Below are 21,895 nucleotides of genomic sequence, written 5' to 3'. Positions count from 1 at the left end.
CCTTGGCGTTTAATTTCCTAGCGTCCACAACTCCAGTCACTACTTCCAAATGACAAAACGTCAATATGTAAACTCAAATAGCAACAGTGAACTACAAATAAAAAATGACAAGCAGTAAGTAAACCCATAGCAACTGGAATACCAACAAACAAAACAAAAATGGTGCAAATTTATGTAGTAACGGAATATATACAATTAGCTTGTTGTGCTTAACGACTTTGTCAGCTTTCGTACAACACATATCAACAGACTGCTCCAGTGGTTTACTTGTTATTAATTTTTATCATTTATTGTATTTTAAACAATTTCAATTTTCTGAACATTAATCGTAGAATTATGCTTGAACTTGCAATGACCTCGTCTCATCGCCTCGATTTTTCTGGTGTACTTGGTTTAACTGTATCATATTTGTAGGATATGTAACGTAATTTCGTTGGAGATACATAATATTCATCTTACATTTAGTCCATCTTAACTGCCATTCGCCGCGAGTTGTCAAAGCTCTCACCACTACCCCCTTGCACCGCGAGCCGACCTCTCGCGAGGTCACATCTTGGCTTGCTCCCCTATAGGTGTGTGAGCTCTAACGGTACAGAAATGAGTAGTTCGGAAAGTGACATTAGTGTCAGCTGAAAGTATGTTGCTTGTCTTTCCTCCCAGCTGGTGCACACTTTACTATACTCAGCTAACAATGAAAATGCGAACATTGAGAGCCAGAGTCTAATGCAGCACGTATTGTTAACTTTGAATCATGCGCCTCTTCGAAGCAGGGTCCATTCTACTGCTGAGTAATCCGAGAATAGGGAGCTGCTAAACTTCTCGAGTGTACCGTCTTTTCGGTGTTGTCAAAAAATGATGTCGATCACTCGAACCATTGCCGACAACAAACCCTCATGTTTCGCGTTGTGGGTTGGCTCTTGACGGCAGTTGTTCATCGTTCTCGGTCGATAAGTGAAAGCCACCGGCCGCTGTGTTGTATGTGGAGAGAGGTAGTGCCCGTAATTTGGTATTCTCGGCACACTCTTGACACTGTGGATCGTGGATTATTGACTTTCTTAACGATTTCAGAAATGGAATGTCCCATGTGTTTAACTCCAGCTCCCATTCCACGACCAAAGACTGTTAAATCCCGTTGCGCAGACATAAATACGTCGGAAACATTTTCACATGAATAGCCTGAGCACAGTATGACTGCTCCGCCAATGCACTGCCGTTTAATACCTTGTGTGCGCGAGACTAGTGCCATTTTATATGTGCATATCGCAGTCCCTTGATTTGTGGCACCTCAGTGTACGACACGCAGCTGAAGAGAGATGACGTCATAAACATTAAACACAAGGCCAGAACCAGTATGTTACGGGCGTAGATGCACATCTGTGCGACTCCTTATATATACATAATGAATACCATTTTCTCTTGTGGTATTGTTATCATGTTCATTATTTTTCCCTTTGAACTGCAGTGGATTGTTTACAACAAACTTTTTTTCTTCGAGATGAGTTACCCCAAGACGTTATTCCATATGACATTATTGAATGAAAATGTGCAAAATATTTCAAATTAATGATCTGTCTCTTCCCAAGATATGCAATGGTTGTAAATGCAAATGTGGTTGAACAAAGTTGTTTCGTGTTTAGGAGTTCCAAAATGCACTTTTCCTTTTTAATTCTAATCGATGTGGACATATAAAATTTTGAAGTTTCCACCCTAATTATTATTTCTCCACGATGTGTTACATTTATCATTGTTGTAGTACAGTACCTCTAGATGCGCAGAACTGTATATGTTTTGTATGTTTTAAAATTGAGAGTGAGGGCATTCACAGGAAAAGTGTCAGTGATACTGTCTAAAACTTTGTTTACCGTCTCTGCTGCTGCTGAACGTATGCTAGCGTCATCGGCAAAAAGGACTAATCAATTGTATTTCTGTATTAGAAGGAAGCTCGTTTACATAAATGAGGAACCATATCAGACCCTAGACTAAGCCTTGGGGAATCCCACACATGATCTGCCCAGTAAGAAGAATCTCCTTTGATTACATTGACTGAATTACTAACTAAAACTTCTTGAATTATTATGTTTGATAAGATATTACGCATTGGTTGACTATACCATCAACCCTATAAAACCACAATTACTCTGGCAGAATATTGTGATTCACATAGTTGCTTTAGATAGGTCTCAGAAAATACCAACAGCTGCCATTTTGTTATATAATGGTTGTAAAATTTGGTAAGTGAGTATGTAAATGGCATTCTCAGTAGAGCACCTCTTCGGAAATCTTAATTAATGTTGCTCGGGTGCATTGTTATTCTATAAGACAACACCTTCTCAAAAATTTTGGAAAATGATATTAACAGTGGTGGGATATTATTCTAGAAGACAACATCATCTCTAAAATTTTGGAAAATGATAGTAGCAGTGAAATAGGTCGGGCTTCCTGACATCTCTCCTATCACCTTTTTTTATAGAGGAGTTTGACAAACATATATTTCATTCTTTCTGGGGAAATGTCTTGAGTTAGTGATATACTACATATTTCAAATACCACAGGGCTTATTGTAGGGAGCAAATCTCTAGTTCTGTGTTGGAAACACAGCCAAGTCCAAATGAGCTTTTATTTTGAGAGAATATGTAATTTCCTTGTGATACATTAATATAAAGGAATTTAACGAGATTCAAACAGTTTGTTTCAAGATGTCTTGTACTGCAGTAATTCGTGACATCATAGTAACTGCTACAAATAAGACAGCCAGTTCATTATCATGTGGTGATGTGAGGTTGCAATAAGAGAAAACTTTTTCCTTTTTTACTACACAGTTTCCGTAAAATAGCGTGAAATATACTACATAGAAAAGAAGACGGGTAATCCAGAAGCAAAAGTAAAAAAGTAAAATGTTATCCGAAAAACTCCAGTTACATGTGTAGTTTTGCGTCATTTTCACAAAACTTTAGGAATATTAGAACCCATTTGTATGTCATTAACAGTATTTTCTCCCACCTTCAGATATTCTGGGACACTGTCCTCAAATGGTAGAAGTATGGATGATATAAACAATAAACTTGGCCAGGGCAAGAGAGCCATAAAACTACTAAATACTGTAGTATCCTCTCGAACAGCAGCAGAACGCGCCGATAAAAACATTCCGTCTCACATTCAGCTGCTGAAAGTACCACGGCGTAGGGCCTTTGGGGCAGAGTTGTGCGAACCAGCTCAAAGACAAAAAGACCACCTGATGGCTGTCAAGATGGTCTTCCAGAGACTAGGTTGTGATTTTTCCAGGCCAGATAATATTAGCAATGACAGAACCGGAGGGATCGTGAACGTCGAAAGCACACTTCTAGACTGCATAGAAACGAAGTGCCTTCTTAGGTATGGCCACTGACAACGTGCCAGACACAAGATGGCCAAAACCAGTGCCAGTGGACTCAACATCAAAGAGGAAAGCGTGGAAAACCTTGGAGATGCTGGGAAGACGGCGTCACAGAAACATTGGCTGTTAGCGGCCTTAATGAAGGAAACTGGAAGGACCGCAAATGATGGAAATTGAGATGTGAGAGACGGCGGCAGCCTTAGGAAACTCACCGATGTATACAGGGTTGTCAGTCTGTAAAATTCCGGTTCCTTTTGGTCTCATGAACAACTCGTTTCTTTCATGTTATCGATTGTGCTCATCAGTAGTGCATGTCTTTTCCGTACAGAGACCGTAATTCTTATTTCTGGCGAAACTGTTTCATTCAACTACATTGCCTGTGCACGTTTTCAGTAGCCATTTTCCTCCTTTTCCCGAATATGCATAAATCTTGTACTCCATTTAAGTAAGTGGGCCATGTCATGACGACATCTGCAGGGTGTTTGAGAAACGGTTTGATGTTTTCAACGAGGAGAAGAGCAATTCGATATGTGATTAAACTCCTAACTTCTCATGTCTGACAAATTATTGAAGCAACTAAGACTTTTAATTGGAAAAATTGAGTTTTGGTCGTCTTTGGAACACCTTTAAAAGACGTACATAAAACTTTTTTCTTACGAGCCAATACTGACTTTCTGGGGCAGCGCCTCTTATTATTGATTGGCTAACTATATAAATAAGCATGTTATGAACCCTCAATAGATAAGCTATAGTAACGGCGCGATAAGTTGGCAGCCGGCCGCCAGGTACTGATCGCTAAAAGTCGGCACCGTTCCAACACTTCCTGTCGACTGTTCTCTGTGACACTGTAATTGCCTGACGAAGTGTTGTGTTATCTTTGTCAGCGGATCGTTAATTGATTAATAACGATAATTATATTCGTATTTTAATACAATATAAAATTGATACGGTATCACAAATGTTTGCAAAATGTTCTAATGTTATTTTTATTGTACCCATTGCATTGCATTCCAACAACCTTAATTTAATTTCACATTCCTTGCAGCAAATATGTACCGCATTTGAAGATGACAGTTTCTATAATGCGCATTCAAGAATCAATATTATTTCCATGTTAAATTTTATGCCAAAGCAGCTGATCGGCACGAGTCGCACATGCCAGTGAATTGTCAGTACTGGAAGACAAACAGTAAAAGATCTTTCCTTCGCGGGAGACCACAGTAACATAGAATTTTTTGAAAGAAATTTTCGCCATTTGACTGTTAATTATTCGTTCATTTTACGCGATCATGATTTCAGCTTTATAGCCATTCCTCAAGTGCATGTTGAAATGTTAAAACATGTCAGACGTATTTTAACTTTTCAAGATGACCTTGAGAATGGCTATAAAGCAGAAATCATGATTGCGTGAAATAAATGAACAATTAACAGTCAAATGACGGAAATTTATTAAAAAAAAACGAAAAAAGATTGTCTCTGGCACATCCTGTAATACGTCTCTGAGACATGGTGCCATGACGTTCGACTATGTCACTGGTGGAACTTTCTGAAAAAAAGAAATGTAAGAGCTAAGGGGGAAGGGTAGCGCAATCTCACCATAATTATAACAGAAACAAGGCCGACGCAGAAATCTTTACTGAGTGCCACATTTAACTCGTTTTCCGTGCTTTTAACCCACTTCTCTTTATTTAAAGAAATATTCCACTTCTTTAAAAAGCCCAGAGCGCCGTAATAATTCACAGTACATATCATTAAAAAGTAGTTTCTTCAGTATCTAGAAAGCTAAGAAAAGTAGGATAGTTAAGCATATAATAAAATAGTCACTTCCTCCAATTACTCGCTTTTGATAACTTCGTTTTCGGGTCTAGAACCGCTTATAAAATAACAAGGGTGTCCCGGTTTAGTGAGACACCATATAAATTATTTTGTTTCTTAACGTAAGAACATATGCTGCTGCCAGTCAGGATTATCTTTCGTCTCAGGAAAAAAATCCTGTTTTAAAGTGTGTTTTTAAATGTGAAGCGTGCTTTTTGTTGGGCTGTCCCATCGTTTTCCTGTAACTTAAGAAATTTTGAGTAACGTGTAAATCATGAGCTAACACAATTAACACAAGCTCAAAATTATTCGCAAAGTTTATTTGCGTTTCCTTGTACACAAGCAGAAACACACAAGCATCGGCTGCCATTTGCGCTAGCCCCGTTCGCACACTGACGCATATGTAACGTTACAGGCCGTGGTCCATATCACACAGTTCAGTCACATTAGTGTGACCACCTGTCTAAAGCCTGAATAACCATATTTTGCAGCATAGACTGCTGCGAGACTTGCAGGAAGAGAATCAGGGAAGTTCTGGAAAAACCGACAGGGATGAGCAGCCATGCAGACTCCAGTATCAAAGCCCGCTGCGCCAGGTTTCTCGTTTGAGGATCCGTGGCGCCAACAGGCCGATCGAGGTGGTCCCACAGGTTCTCGATTGGGTTTCAATCCGAGAATGTTGGTACCTAGTGGATTACGACAAACTCATCTTGGTGTTCTGAAACACGCACTTACACTGCGAGCTGTGACTCGCTGCATTGTCTTGCTGGTAGATGTCATCGCGTCGCGAGGAAAAATACAGGGTGATTCAAAAAGAATACCACAACTTTAGGAATTTAAAACTCTGCAACGACAAAAGGCAGAGCTAAGCACTATCTGTCGGCGAATTAAGGGAGCTATAAAGTTTCATTTAGTTGTACATTTGTTCGCCATTTCAGCCAATAAAGTTTTTGGTCCCTTTTTCTTCGAAGGTGCTACTGTAACTGGACTACAGTATCTGGAGATGTTAGAGAATTGGCTGTTCCCTCAGCTCGAACAAGAAGCACAACAATTCATATTTCAGCAGGATGGAGCGCCACCACATTGGCACTTATCTGTCCGTAACTACCTGAACGTCAACTACCCGAGGCGATGGATCGGCCGCCAGGCAGCCCGTGACAGAGCACTTAATCACTGGCCTCCAAGAAGCCCTGATCTTACCCCCTGCGATTTTTTCTTATGGGGGTATGTTAAGGATATGGTGTTTCGGCCACCTCTCCCAGCCACCATTGATGATTTGAAACGAGAAATAACAGCAGCTATCCAAACTGTTACGCCTGATATGCTACAGAGAGTGTGGAACGAGTTGGAGTATCGGGTTGATATTGCTCGTGTGTCTGGAGGGGGCCATATTGAACATCTCTGAACTTGTTTTTGAGTGAAAAAAAAACTTTTTAAATACTCTTTGTAATGATGTATAACAGAAGGTTATATTATGTTTCTTTCATTAAATACACATTTTTAAAGTTGTGGTATTCTTCTTGAATCACCCTGTAAATTGCATGTAGGGTTGGCCATGGATCCTAAGGATAGATGCGTACTTTTGTTGCTCCACTGTGCTTTCCAGAATGACGAGATCAGCCAGGGAATTCCACGAAAACATTTCGCGAACCATACTCTCCTCCAGCCTGGACCCTGCCGAAGATTGTTGCAGGGTGTCTGCTTTGAGACGTTTCAAGGCATACCTATCAATGGCCGTCTGTCCGATGGAGCATAAAAATTTATTCATCTGAAAAGACCAACTGTCGCCAATCGGTGGACGGCCAGTTGCAGTATTGGCGTACAATTGCAGCCTCCGTTGCCGACGAAAAGCAGTATGAACGTGGCGCCTGCTGCAGAGGCCCAAACACAGCAAATGTCGCTGAACGGTCGTTGGTAAGACGCTGTTTAGTACCCCTAGGTTGCCAGCCCGGTTAACTGTGCGGTCTAACGCACTGCTTTCTATATATCTATCTATATCCATACTCCGCAAGCCACCTGACAGTGTGTGGCGGAGGGTACCTTGAGTACCTCTATAGGTTCTCCCTTCTATTCCAGTCTCGTATTGTTCGTGGAAAGAAGGATTGTCGGTATGCCTCTGTGTGGGCTCTAATCTCTCTGATTTTTATCCTCATGCTCTCTTCGCGAGATATACGTAGGAGGGAGCAATATACTGCTTGACTCTTCGGTGAAGGTATGTTCTCGAAACTTCAACAAAAGCCCTTACCGAGCTGCTGAGCGTCTCTCCTGCAGAGTCTTCCACTGGAGTTTATCTATCATCTCCGCAACGCCCTCGCGACTACTAAATGATCCTGTAAGGAATCGCGCTGCTCTCCGTTGGATCTTCTCTATCTCTTCTATCAACCCTATCTGGTAGGGATCCCACACTGGTGAGCAGTATTCAAGCAGTGGGCGAACAAGCGTACTGTAACCTACCTCCTTTGTTTTCGGATTGCATTTCCTTAGGATTCTTCCAATGAATCTCAGTCTGGCATCTGCTTTACCGACGATCAACTTTGTATGATCATTCCATTTTAAATCGCTCCTAATGCGTACTCCCAGATAATTTATGGAATTAACTGCTTCCAGTTGCTGACCTGCTATATTGTAGCTAAATGATAAGGGATCTTTCTTTCTGTGTATTCGCAGCACATTACACTTGTCTACATTGAGATTCAATTGCCATTCCCTGAACCGTGCGTCAATTCGCTGCAGATCCTCCTGCATTTCAGTACAATTTTCCAATGTTACAACCTCTCGATATACCACAGCATCATCCGCAAAAAGCCTCAGTGAACTTCCAATGTCATCCACAAGGTCATTTATGTATATTGTGAATAGCAACGATCCTACGACACTCCCCTGCGGCACACCTGAAATCACTCTTACTTCGGAAGACTTCTCTCCACTGACCGAGCGAGGTGGCGCAGTGGTTAGCACACTGGACTCGCATTCGGGAGGACAGCGGTTCAATCCCGTCTCCGGCCATCCTGATTTAGGTTTTCCGTGATTTCCCTAAATCGTTTCAGGCAAATGTCGGGATGGTTCCTTTGAAAGGGCACGGCCGATTTCCTTCCCAATCCTTCCCTAACCCGAGCTTGCGCTCCGTCTCTAATGACCTCGTTGTCGACGGGACGTTAAACACTAACCACCACCACCACTTCTCTCCACTGAGAGTGACATGCTACGTTCTGTTATCTAGGAACTCTTCAATCCAATCACACAATTGGTCTGATAGTCCATATGCTCCTACTTTGTTCATTAAACGACTGTGGGGAACTGTATCGAACGCCTTGCGGAAGTCAAGAAACACGGCATCTACCTGGGAACCCGTGCCTATGGCCCTCTGAGTCTCGTGGACGAATAGCGCGAGCTGGGTTTCACACGACGGTCTTTTTCGAAACCCATGCTGATTCCTACAGAGTAGATTTCTAGTCTCCAGAAAAGTCATTATACTCGAACATAATACGTGTTCCAAAATTCTACAACTGATCGACGTTAGAGATACAGGTCTATAGTTCTGCACACCTGTTCGACGTCCCTTCTTGAAAACGGGGTTGACCTGTGCCCTTTTCCAATCCTTTGGAACGCTACGCTCTTCTGGAGACCTACGGTACACCGGGACAAGGGGTGCCGGTCCACGGCACGAATCCGCCCGGCGGGCTAGTGTCGAGGTCCGGTGTGCCGGCCAGTCTGTGGATGGTTTTTAAGGCGGTTTTCCATCTGCCTCGGCGAATGCGGGCCGGTTCCCCTTATTCCGCCTCAGTTACACCATGTCGACGATTGCTGCGCAAACACTTTCTCCACGTACGCGTACACCACAATTACTCTACCACGCAAACATAGGGGTTACACTCGTTTGGTGTGAGACGCTCCCGGGGGTGGGGGGCTCCACTGGGGGCCGTACCGCACAATAACCCTGGGTTCGGTGTGGGGCGGCGGTGGGCTGAGTGGACTGCTGTAGCCTGCTGTGGGGTTGTGAACCACTGCGGGGACGAAGCCTCTCCGCCGTTTCTAGGTTCCCAGTTCAATACAATACAACACCCGTAGGTTCATCTGGGCAGTCAGTTGCTCAAGAGTTGCACGTCTGTTCGCCCGTTCACGTCTTCGCAGCCGTCGTTCACCCCTGTCCTCTACGGTCCGTGGTGCACCACACTTGCCTCTGCCCCAGTTGTGGATAGCACCATTTTGCCATGCACGCGAACAGTTTTACAAACTTAGCCGTTTAGGAACTGCTTCCTGCCTTGGTCCGAAAGCCAGTGATCACACCTTTTAGACGTCAGAAAAATCACTCTGTACTGTTTTCGCCCCCCCCCCCCCCCCCAAGACACGCTTTACATTCCCTCCACTGCTAGTGCTGCCAACTGCCGTCTGTGAGTGGTTATTGGACTTTGACGTCGAACACTGGTGCGGTGGTCACATTAATGTGATAGGACCTTGTAATACTTGTTGCATCTTGCTTGTGCCGGATTACCTCCTTCTAGATTCGAGTACAGAGCGTTTTATTTACTACTCGGCGGAAGTCCGTATCTAGCGAGGCAGTCAAACAAGTGCAGAGGTTATGTCAATATTGATACGTCTTGACAGCGTTCCAAACTTCTTTCTCAAAAAATCGTGCATACTGTTCTCGGTAATTAGCAAATGTTATGATATCTGTGGTAGACGATGAATACCTCGTTTACCGCACATTGCAGCAGTTCTAGTTCTTGCTCTTTCTTACAATTGTAATTAACACGGTCGAAGGACGTTAAGAAGCACTGTATGCGAGACGGCAACAGATAGCTCTGAACAAACTTTGCACACGTTGTCTGTGGCTTATGCTGATGCATGGTGACAAGAAAATTCAGTATCGCACTCGTCAGTAGACACGGGCACTGTTTTTCCACCACTTCGTTGTCATTGGAAGTTGGGAGATATGGTGTGCCTCTCTAGACATAAGGACAAACGACATTGTGCCTAAGTTTTAAAATAACTGGTTGAAGGTAGTAAACTATGTGATGGCGTAGTAAATGCCTCAACGCTCACACTGCTTGATCTAGAAATAATATCACCGAGTACTATGGTTTAGGGTTTTTTTGGTGACTTTCTGAAATTCGTAGCTGGACGAGCACTTGTCAATTTTCATTTTGGTGCACATTGTACATTACATTTGTGTGGTCTTTGTAACAAGAGGAACCTGTCAGCTGTGTCAGGCATGTCGATGAAATTTTGCATAGATGTCCTTTACTGAAAAAAAAAAAATCAATAAGCACTTAGTCTCTTAAAGCAAAACTGCGTATTTCTTGAGAAAATCGACGAAGATTTCTGCGTCACTCAAGTCTTAACTAGTATAACCACTTGCAGAGTTCGCCTATTGGCTCAGTAATTAAAGTCTCTGTGTTGAGAATTTACGGACCCGGTTAAAGTCTGCATGTCAGAAGTTCTTTCGTACATAGAACATTTAGTTGCGAAATGATCAATGCTTCGTTGTCATAAGCAGTCTAATCGTTCGATGTGGGAGAAATCCAGGTGGTTAAAACTTAATTGATGGATCAAAAGACGAATGGTGAATATTAGTATTAGGAGGTAATCTTTTCCAATTATCATAAACAGTTATCTTCTTCTTTCACGTCAGAGAGCCCCGCTATCTAGAGGTAGGTGCGGAAGAGGCGGCCGAGGGGTGGCAAGAGCTCTTGAATATTCTCATTCTTTCAATATTTAACGCTTAGGGCAGCTGACTTGTAGCGTTAAGAAGTTCCACTTTACACAAGCAGCGTTTTTGCCCTCTACAGCTCTCGCTAGTACCATGCAAGTTATTCCCGGATGTCTTAACAGATGTCCTATCACCTGTCCCTTCTTGTCAGTGTTTTCCACACATTCCTTTCCTCTCTGATTCTGCACAAAACCTCCCCATTCCTTACGCTACCAGTACACCTAATTTTCAACATTCGTCTGTAGCAACACATCTAAATGCTTCGATTCTCCCTGTTGCGGTTTTCCCACAGTCTGTGTTTCACTACCGTTCTATGCTGTGCTCCAAACGTACACTCTCAAAACTTTCTTCCTCAAATTAAGGCCATGTTTGATACTAGCAAACTTCTCTTGGTCAGAAATGCCATTTTTGCCAGTGCTAATCTGCTTTTGATGTCCTCCTTGGTCCGTCCGTCATTGGTTATTTTGCTGCCTACGTAGTTTTCCTTAACTTCATCTACCGGGTGATCAAAAAGTCAGTATAAATTTGAAAACTTGATAAACCACGGAATAATGTAGATAGAGGGGTAAAAATTGACACACGTGCTTGGAGTGACATGGGGTTTTATTAGAACCACCCATATTGCTAGACGCGTGAAAGATCTCTTGCGCGCGTCGTTTGGTGATGATCGTGTGCTCAGCCGCCACTTTCGTCATGCTTGGCCTCCCAGGTCCCCAGACCTCAGTCCGTGCGATTATTGGCTTTGGGGTTACCTGAAGTCGCAAGTATATCGTGATCGACCGACATCTCTAGGATGACAACATCCGACGCCAATGCCTCCGGACATGCTTTACTGTGCTGTTCACAACATTATTCCTCGACTACAGCTATTGTTGAGGAATGATGGTGGATATATTGAGCATTTCCTATAAAGAACATCATCTTTGCTTTGTCTTACTTTGTTATGCTAATTATTGCTATTCTGGTCAGATGAAGCGCCATCTGTCGGACATTTTTTGAACTTAAGTATTTTTTTGGTTCCAATAAAACCCATGTCATTCCAAGCATGTGTGTCAATTTGTACCTCTCTATCTACATTATTCCGTGATTTATTCAGTTTTCAAATTTACACTGACTTTTTGATCACCCGGTACTTCGTGACCATCAGTCCTCATGTTAAGTTTCTTGCTATTCTCATTTCTGCTACTTCTCATTACTTTCGTCCTTTCTTCGATCTACTTTCAGTCCATATTCAGTACTCATTGGACTATTCATTCCATTCAGTAGATCCTGCAATTCTTCTTCACTTTCATTGACGTTGGCAATGTCATCAGCGAACTTTATCATTGATATCCTTTCACCTTGAATTTTAAATTCCACTTCTGAACCTTTCTTTTATTTCCGTCATTGCTTCTTCGGCGTATAGATTGAACAATGAGGGCGAAAGACTGCAGCTCTGTCTTACACCCTTTTAGTTCGAGCACTTCGTTCTTAGTCTTCCACTCTTATTATTTCCTCTTGGCTCTTGTACACGTTATGTATATTACCCCTCTCTCCCTATATCCTACCCCTATTTTCCTCCTTGCACCACTTGACGTTATGGAACGTTTTTTCGAAGTCGACAAATCCTATGAATGTGTCTTGATTTTCCTGTTGTCTTGGTTCCATTATCAACTGTAACGAGAGAACTGACTCTCTGGTACCCTCGCCTTTCCTAAAGTCAAACTGATCGTCATCTTCCACATCCTAACTTTTCATTTCCATTCTTCTGTATATTATCCTTGTTAGCAACTTGGATTCATGATATGTTAAGCTCATTGCGAAATAATTCTCACACTTGTCATCTCTTGTAGTATTCGGAACAGCGTGGATGATATTTCTCCGAAAGAGAGAGGGTATATCGCCAGATTCATAAATTTTACACACCAATGAGAATAGTCGTTTTATGCCACTTCCCCCAATGATTTTAGAAATTATAATGAAATGGTATCTAACTCCTCTGCCTTATTTGATCTTAAGTCTTCCAAAGGTATTCTGATTTTAACACTGGATCCCTTTTCTCTCCTATATCGACTCCTTTTTCTTCTATCACGTTATCGGACAAGTCTTCCTCCCCGTGGAGACCTTCAATGTATTTTTTCCACCTATCGGCTCTCTCCTCAGCATTTAACAGTGATATTCCCTTTAGATTCCTTGTATGACCACCCGTGCTTTTAATGGCACCGAGTGTTGTTTTGACTTTTCTATATGCTGAGTCAGTCCTCCCGACAGTCATTCTTTTCGATTTCTTCAATTTTTCATGCAGCCATGTCGTCAATACTCCCCTGCACTTCTTATTTATTTCATTCCTCAGAGACTTGCGTTTTTGTATTCCTGAATTTTCCTAATCATTTTTGGACTTCCTTCTGTCATGGATCCACTGAAGTATTTCTTCTGTTATCTATAGTTTCTTCGCATTTACCTTTTTTGTGCCTATATTTTTCTTTCCAAATTCTGTGATTGCCCTTTTTAGAGATGTCCATTCCATTTCAACTGTACTGAGATATTCCTTATGGCAGTATCTATAGTCTTGCAGAAATTAAAGCGTATCTCTTGATTCCGTAGTACTTTCGTATCTCAGTTCGTAGCGTATTGATTCTTCCTGACTACACTCTTAAACTTCAGCCTACTCTTTATCACTACTACATAGTGATATTTGCAACTGGGTACGCCTTGCAATCCACTACCTGATTTCGGAATCTCTATCTGACCATAATGTAATCTAACTGGGATCTTCCCGTATCTCTCGGCCGTTTCCTAGTATACCACTTCAAATTGTTCAAATGGCTCTGAGCACTATGGGACTTCACATCTGAGGTCATCAGTCCCCTAGAACTTAGAACTACTTAAACCTAACTAACCTAAGGACATCACACACATCCATGCCCGAGACAGGATTCGAACCTGCGACCGTAGCAGTCGCGCGGTTCCGGACTGAAGCGCCTAGAACCGCTCGGCCACCGTGACCGGCTACACAACTTCCTCTTGTGATTCTCGAACAGAGTATTCGCTGTTGTTAGCTGAAATTTATCGCGGAACTCAACTAGTCTTTCTCCTCTCATTCCTAATACCAAGCCCATGTTCTCCTGTAACCCTTTCTTCGACACCTTCCCCTGCAAATGCGTTCCAGTCCTCCATGACTATTCCATTCCCATATCCCTTTACGTACTGCGTTACCCGTTCAGTATCCTCATATACTCTCTTCATTTCTTCATCTTCGACTTGTGACATCAGCATGTGTATCTAAACTATCGTTGTCGGGGTTGGTTTGCTATCGATTCTAATGAAAACAATCCTGTCACTAAATAGTTTACTGTAACGCACTCCTGCCCAAACCTTCCTATTCATAACGAATTCCACTCCAGTTATTTAATGCTGCTACTGATATTACGACATAATCATCTGGTCAGAAACCGTTGTCTTCTTTCCATTTCATTTCACCGATCCCCATTACGTCTAGATTGAGCCTTTGCATTACGCTTTTCGGAGTTTATAGCTCCCCTACCACGTTCAAGCTTCTGACATTCCACGCCCCGACTCGTAGACGTTATCCTTTCTTTGGTTATTCAATCTTTTTCTCATGATCACGTTGCCCTTGGCAGTCCACTCCCGGAGATCCGACTGGGTGATTGTTCTGGAATCTTTTGCCAATGGACAGATCATCATGACACTTTTCAGTTACAAGCCACATGTCCTGTGGATGAACATAATGTGTGTTTAATGCAGTGGCTTCCATTGCCTTATGGATCCTCACGCCGTTGAATATTGCTTGCTTTCGCCCTTAGGATCAGTTTCTCACCCCAAGGGCAAGAGAACCTTGAACATCTGTGTCTTCCTTCACCCTCTTTGACAAGACCGTTGGCAGAATGAGGGTGACTTCTTACGCCGTGCGTTTTCTACCGCCTTTGGTCATGCTTTTATCCAAAATTTAAGCGGTGGTGGGGTTCGAACCCGGGACCAAGGATGTTTTGTTTACTAATCAAATATGCTACCCCTTTTTTGTAATAATTTTTCGCGATTTTGCTTGTCATCCTTTCGCAGCGATCACACTAACCTTCTCTCTATCGTTCCAATTTTAATATATGTTCCGCCGAAGCAAGTGCACCTCTAGAGCGCCGGTGCTGACGTTCGTCGTGCATCTCACATTTATTTCTGCGGTAGTTTCACGCATTGTTGCTTGTCTGTTATCAGTGACAACTCTAAGCTAACGCCACTGCTGTCGGTCGGTAAGTGAAGGCCGACGGCTACCGCGTTGCGTGGTGAGAGGTAATGCCATGAAACGTGGTATTCTTAGCACACCCTTGACGCTGTGGATCTCCGAGTATTGAATTCCCTAATGATTACCGAAATGGAATGTCCCACTTGTCTAGCTCCAACTACCATTTCCTGTTGTCAAAGTCTTAACAGACTTTGAGAATTCCCGTCGTGCAGCCATAACAAGTCGTAAAGCATGTATCACTTGAGTACAAATGACAGATCCGCCAATGCACTGCCCTTTTGTACCTTATGTACAAGATACTACTGCATTCAGTATATGCGCATATCGCTATCCCAAGACACGTCATTGTGTTCCACTGTTTATTTTTGTAGGGGTCGGTGGGTTGTGACCCGTACGAAACAGGATGTCAAAGTATGGAGAATGGTGGTGAGGGCCTGTCGGGTACCGTGGGTACTAATGAGACAGCATTAGCGAATTACAAATTTATACCACAGCAGCGAGAAGGGCTGCAAACACAGCAGGCGGAGTCGATTACGCTGACGCGCACAGCTCGGCAGTCTTCAATACTTTGCCCTGGAGCTGTCACGACAGCTGACGCCCTGTAGGGTAGGCAGCCAATCTGGCGGCAGACGGCGCTCAACAGCCCGACTAAGCACAGGCGTGGACTTCGTAGGGAGTGTCCCCAGTAATCTCCCGGCAGCTCTGCGAGGGATAGCGATAGTAGTGGAGAGTTATGGCATTGCCTCTCCACCAGAGCAAGGCCGTGGACACCAGTGTCTGTTCACGGGGTGTGTGTCGTAGGCAGCAGCAGCTAGCGTGCCTCCCAAGTACAGTGAAGGTGAGGTAGAAGGCTCCACGCCTTTAAGTCGGCAGATGAGAGGTTGGCAGTTCTCAATGGCTAAGTCCAGTAGACTGGCTGCAGTCTCGGAGGCAGTAGTCATCTGGCGAACAGAATTCAGTGCGTCACAGGACCTGTCTCGATGCTGGCTAACTACAAATGGGAGATAGAAGGGCTTGGGAACTCAACATTTATAGTTGTCTGTCAGACGCAACGATGTTGTGTACTGGCCAGGATAACAAAATTTTGCCTCGTTTTCTATGTTCGTCAGCAGCCTTCACTGGACCTCGGTGTCTTAACTGCGACATTCAGCTCTTCAGCTTGGCGCTTTTTCGCAATATCAGTGGGCTGAAAGGCGTTCTTGTGTAAGATGTGTGTGTCGTTACTGCGCCTTACAGTGCTGTTAGAGCGACGTTGTGTTCCTTCCACAGTGAGATTATCTTGCTGAACTGGCGATGCAGACATCTGGCTGAAGCGATGTGTTGCAGTGATGTCACTTGTGTAGCACGATATTGCAGTATTGGCACTCCTACCTTTTTGTCTTTCCGATTTCGACCCTGTGCTCGAGCCTGCCTTGGCTTGGCTTGGCTCGGCGCTGGCCGGGGAAACCTTTAAATATTTTTATTTTCACCAAGTATATCTTCTTCCGGGACATCACTTCTTACATTTTTATCCCAGTCACCTTACATTCACGTTGCATGCTTTCAAGCTTGTTTTATATTGTATCCTCTTTACTTTTGATATAACATCCTACACTAAATGGTAACACGTAAAAACTTATGTGGCAACTGTGATGCAAATTAACACTTCTCGTGTAATGCCTTTGTAACTGAATTGTGTAGGTACAGCCTTCAAGCGCATTTTAAATTTTTTACCGTTTTCAACTTTTATCTTACACTATCAAACGTCCCAACGATTTGCTGTTGCTAAGTATGTATGGAAATTGAATATACATGTTCTAATCTCCTCCTCCCCCTCTCTTTGGCAATATCCTCCTCTCCTTCCTCACTCTCCATCTCCTTCTTCTCCCTCTCCATGTCTATTTCCCCCACCACCTTTCTGTCTGTCTCCTCTAGCCCCCTCTCTCTGACCTTGCGCCTTGTTGCAAACTAAAACTTGATTGGGAACTGAAGTTGCTTAAAATAAATGGGTAAATCGATTGGAATAACTGGTGTGTGTGTGTGTGTGTGTGTGTGTGTGTGTGTGTGTGTGTGTGTGTGTGGTATGAGAGAGACCTCTGTAACGGCTGGAATTTTGAGGATAGTAAATTCAGTGACGGTATATTTCGCATAGTTTACATCTGTCAACGGCTGGGTTTGCAAAGTTTTGGACGATTCAGATTCCTGACTTCGTGTCCTTCAGTGCTGACGTTAGACTGGTGTACAAACTGTAGCTAAACTTTCGCTCCCTGTGTTATATACCCTGCTATCTTCAGAATTTCAGAGTGTATTCCAGTCGGTTTTGTCAAAAGTTTTTTAAAAACGTGTGAGGGGCGTTCAGTAAGTAATGCAACACATTTTTTTCTCGGCCAATTTCGGTTGAAAAAAATACTGAATTTTTTGTGGGACATCATAGGATATTCCCACTTCAGACCCTGTAGTTTCATGAAGTTCCGCTATATGGCGGCGCTATACTTAGTCTTCAAAATGGTGTCTGCAACACAAGCAGAGAGCTGTCATTGAGCTCCTTTTGACAGGAAACCAGAGCATCACAGATATTCAAAGGTGCTTGCAGAATGTTTACGAGACCTTGTACTGAAAAAGGAGGGTGAGTTATTGGGCGATGTGTCTGTTATTATTACAACAAGGTCGTGCAAGCCTGTCCGGTCTTCCATGTGCTGGCCTCTGCACAGAGCTGTGATGCCTGCCATGTTGAAACTTGCTGCAATGTTGAAACGTGCGGATTCTTTCATTCGAGCTGATAGACACATCACAATCAAACACCCCACAGCTCAACTGGACGTCTCTGTTGGTGGTGCTGACACACTCATCCACCATTTGGGGTACTCAAAGGTGTGTGCCCAATGGGTTCATTGCCACCTAACTGAAGACCATAAAGAGCAACAAAGGACCATCTGTGTGGAATTGCATGCACGTTGCGAAGCTGATCGTGACAGTTTACAGATGATGAACAATAGGTTCTTCACTTTGAATCAAAAACAAAACGACAATCCGGGGAGGAGCCACAGCACCTCTCCTCAGAAAAAGTCCGCAGCTGCACCGTCAGATGGTAAAGTCATGGCGATGGTCTCCTGGGACTTTGAAGGCTTATTCTGTTTGATGCCCTTCCTCATGTTGCAATGATCGACTCTGAAGTATAATGTTCTACGCTCAGGAAACTGAAGAAATGGATTTAGTGTGTTTGTCACCACAAAAATGCAAACAAACCTCTCCTTCTCCATGACAATGCGAGGCCTCACACAAGTCTGTGCTCACAAAACTCTAATGGACTGTTCTTCCTCATCCATTCTACACCTTCCGACTTTCCTCTGTTTGGCCCAATGAAGGAGGTACTCCATAGGAATCAGTTGTGGATTGACATTGACTCCAACGTCAACCAGAGTGGTACCAAGCGGGTGTACAGGCCTTCCCGGTAAGGTAGCCACAAGGCCGTCTCATTGATTGCAAATTGTGTTGGAAAATAATGTTTTGCAGCCATAAGAGTGGGGAATAATATGGTGTTTTGACATCCTGAATAAAACCAACCTGCTTTGAGAAAATAATGTGTTGCATTACGTATTGAACATCCCTCATACAAATGTTATATATGTGGTTTTGTTTTTCTTTAACCTACATAGCCAGTATTGCCATGTGGCTTCCTACATGTCTCCAGAACCAAAACTGATCTTACCTGAGGTCAACTTCTTGACATTATCGCTAAACACTTTTACGATGTGACATGCCCAATATGTTCACCACATATCTTGTAATTTGGTAGTATTGGGTTGTTTCTCTATGATATAAGAGTATTGCTGCATTTATTCATCACACCAACCAAAAATTTTCTTTTGATGTGAAAAAAACTATTCACTCATCAGTCAAAATTTCTTGAGAAAAACTAACGCCAGATTTGGTTTGCTTATAACTATGAGACTAATAATGCGTAAATGAAGGTTGAGCTTACAGTGGACACCTAAATCATGTCTGCAGTACTTGTTTATCACACGATATTTGCAATGCCTGTGACGTGGCCGTTCAAGTGAATAGGGCTGGTCCGTGAACATTTTTGACACAAATGAACTTGTCATTTGGCAGCCCTTTCCCCCCCACTTTTCTCACATACACTTCCATGCGTGTAGTTTTTGCTACTAACGATAAAATAAATGTCGGGTGACTAGGGCCTCCTGTCGGGTAGACGGGTTCACCAGGTACAAGTCTTTTGATTCAACCCCACTTCAGTGACTTGATCGTCAATGGGGATGAAATGATGATGATTGGGACAACACAACTCCCAGTCCCTGAGTGGAGAAAATATCTGACCCAGCCAGGAACCAAACCCAGGCCCTTAGGATTGATATTCTGTCACGCTGACCACTCAGCTACCTGGGACGGACGCTACTGATGATGATAACAATGTATACAATCTTCCACTTGGATGTCAATGGCACCTCTCACAGCTTGGCACCCCAAGCGACCACTACTAATTGCTTTACGCCTTGTATCGAACTCTTACAGTTGTGGTGCCTCTGGCACCCTTTCCAGCTTGACACCCCAATTGAGGACTTGTGTCACTTGAGCCTCTGGTCCTGCCAGTGTATTCACATGGACATGATTGTTATGAATTAGCTTTGCATAAAGTTATAAATTACTGTAATATGGAAACACATTTATCTGGGACACTGATTCGGATGTCATTGTGAAGAACTTGCAGAGCACTAGTAAAATCCAGAGTGATACAAAAAAAATATTTGTCAGAATATAAATGGAAATTGGTATTAAATTGAACATTACAAAATAACAAAAGGTATCATAAATATGCTTGGAATTACAGAAAATGCAAATCAGAGGAAAGCTCACATTGAAAGCAATTCCGAAAGCCAAAGAAGTCCAATGCCAAACTAATTCAAGAGCTATGGCAGTGCAAAAAGGAAATGGAAAAATAATGGTGCAAATGATTATGTAGCTAGTTCATTGGGCATACAGCAGCTAGCAACAGCCCAAGCTTGTGATTTATCTATTCTGTAACAATTATACTACTCTGGGTAACCGTTGTATAAAGAGGATAAATTACAAATTAATACAAAATGCTTGTTATGATTTTATCTCTACATTCTCATGAAAAATTTATGTCTAGACCTGAACTGTATGCACAACTTTTTCCCCCTTGTACAACTGCTAGGACCCTTTTAAGTCCAATAGTGTTGGAATTCCGTTTGTCATAAGATTCATCATATTCTCAATATAGGAATATTATCCTGTCTGTAATAGATATCCTCCTTATTTTAAAGAGACTTTGTGAGAATTGTCTCATTGTTAACAAATTTTGATGCAGGAGGATTGAGTATTGTCTTATTAATATTAACTGTCTGCAGACCCACCACAAAAAGCACTATCTGGTGAAAACTTATCAGGTGTTGTCAATACATAGCCTTTCCTGCAGTACTCTTGATGGGTTTGTGTCCAGATCTTACAGTCTTACTGGAACAGCGAGATTATCAAAGAGTGTTCTCACCTGAAGGTGACGTCCAAGATGGACCACTAAAATATTAGGAAGAGTGTATGATCTGGCTGCAAGCTTATCACTTACTGATGTTTCATTATAAGAGACAAACATGCATTTTTACTTTAATCTCCTTTTTATTTTCTGTCTAAGCTTAAAATCTGTGAAATCACAGTTTTTCTCTTAATGACCAGTGGCTATAGGTGGTCTTTGCCATAATGTAAAACAGACCCATTTCAACGTCAACTCTATCCTTACTTCCTTGAATTCCATACAGCTTGCTGTTGGAAAATCTCTCTTTATTTCCAGCAACTTCATTCTAATAACTTCTCAAATAATAGGGAAAGTTTACATTGTACTGTACACAGTACTGTCTACGCCCTGCTACTTTAATTCATGAAACCTTCTTTGCAAAGGTTCTCTGGAATTATTGACTGTACAACCTTATCTATCACCAGCTATGAACAGACCCTTGTAACGCTGAATTTTATTTCTATAGCACATTTGTTGTGGCTTCCACTTCATTAATGAACATTAGTCATTGTTGTGAACCATGAACTCATAGAATCATGTATGTCAACCATACAATCAAGATCTTTGGCACAATGTAAAAATTCAAATTTATGCGACCACAAAAAAATATCTAGCCTACTAATAATTTAGATTATCAATCAGTTGAATACAGCATATAATACAAACTCAAATAGGTCAGTCAGGATAACAACTAGAGGATACTAAACAGGCTTTGTCAATGCATTATGCATCATATACAAATAAGCATTTCAGCTGTCATGCCAAATTTTATACTCCTGATTGAAAAGTTTTGAAGGGAGATTGGTCGAAAACCAACTGAAGATGATAAATATGAGTATGACAGTTGATAGCAGTGCGGACATATTCTCTGTTGTCACAGTGAGAGTTGTTGCGCTTTTGCCCTGTGAATTCTATAAGATTTGTTCTGTACGTTGTTTAGGCCAGTAAAATTAATTACAAAAAGGGGTTTGCTTTGCGAAAATTAATGTAGGGCTCTGATATGAATAATGTGAGTTTGTTCCAATATCTGAGTGGAGCTTCAACTGCGATGAAAAGAAAACAACCAAAATTTCAGACAGCTTTCTTTTTTTCCCAAATTTTTCCAAAACTAAGTGTTAAATTGGAAAAGCAGAAGCTACCAAAGATGTAGAGAATTAAATTCTACATCAACTGACTACCATAAATTTTCTGTTTGATTAAATTTTCCCATAGAGAAACTACATCAGAAAA

The 21,895-nt window shown here is 42.3% G+C and overlaps 1 protein-coding gene and 1 pseudogene across 1 annotated transcript in view; one reads left to right on the top strand and one right to left on the bottom strand.

Annotated features, from left to right (window-relative positions):
* Positions 1 to 21,895, top strand: part of LOC126416577 (long-chain fatty acid transport protein 1-like) — a 322,517-nt gene that overhangs the window by 179,620 nt on the left and 121,002 nt on the right. The gene's annotated exons all lie outside the window — the stretch shown is intronic.
* On the bottom strand, positions 14,920 to 15,016 carry LOC126417683 (U6 spliceosomal RNA; annotated as a pseudogene).

This window comes from Schistocerca serialis, chromosome 8, assembly GCF_023864345.2.
Source record: "Schistocerca serialis cubense isolate TAMUIC-IGC-003099 chromosome 8, iqSchSeri2.2, whole genome shotgun sequence".
NCBI lineage: Eukaryota > Metazoa > Arthropoda > Insecta > Orthoptera > Acrididae > Schistocerca > Schistocerca serialis.
This window is presented reverse-complemented; position numbering and strand designations above follow the sequence as displayed.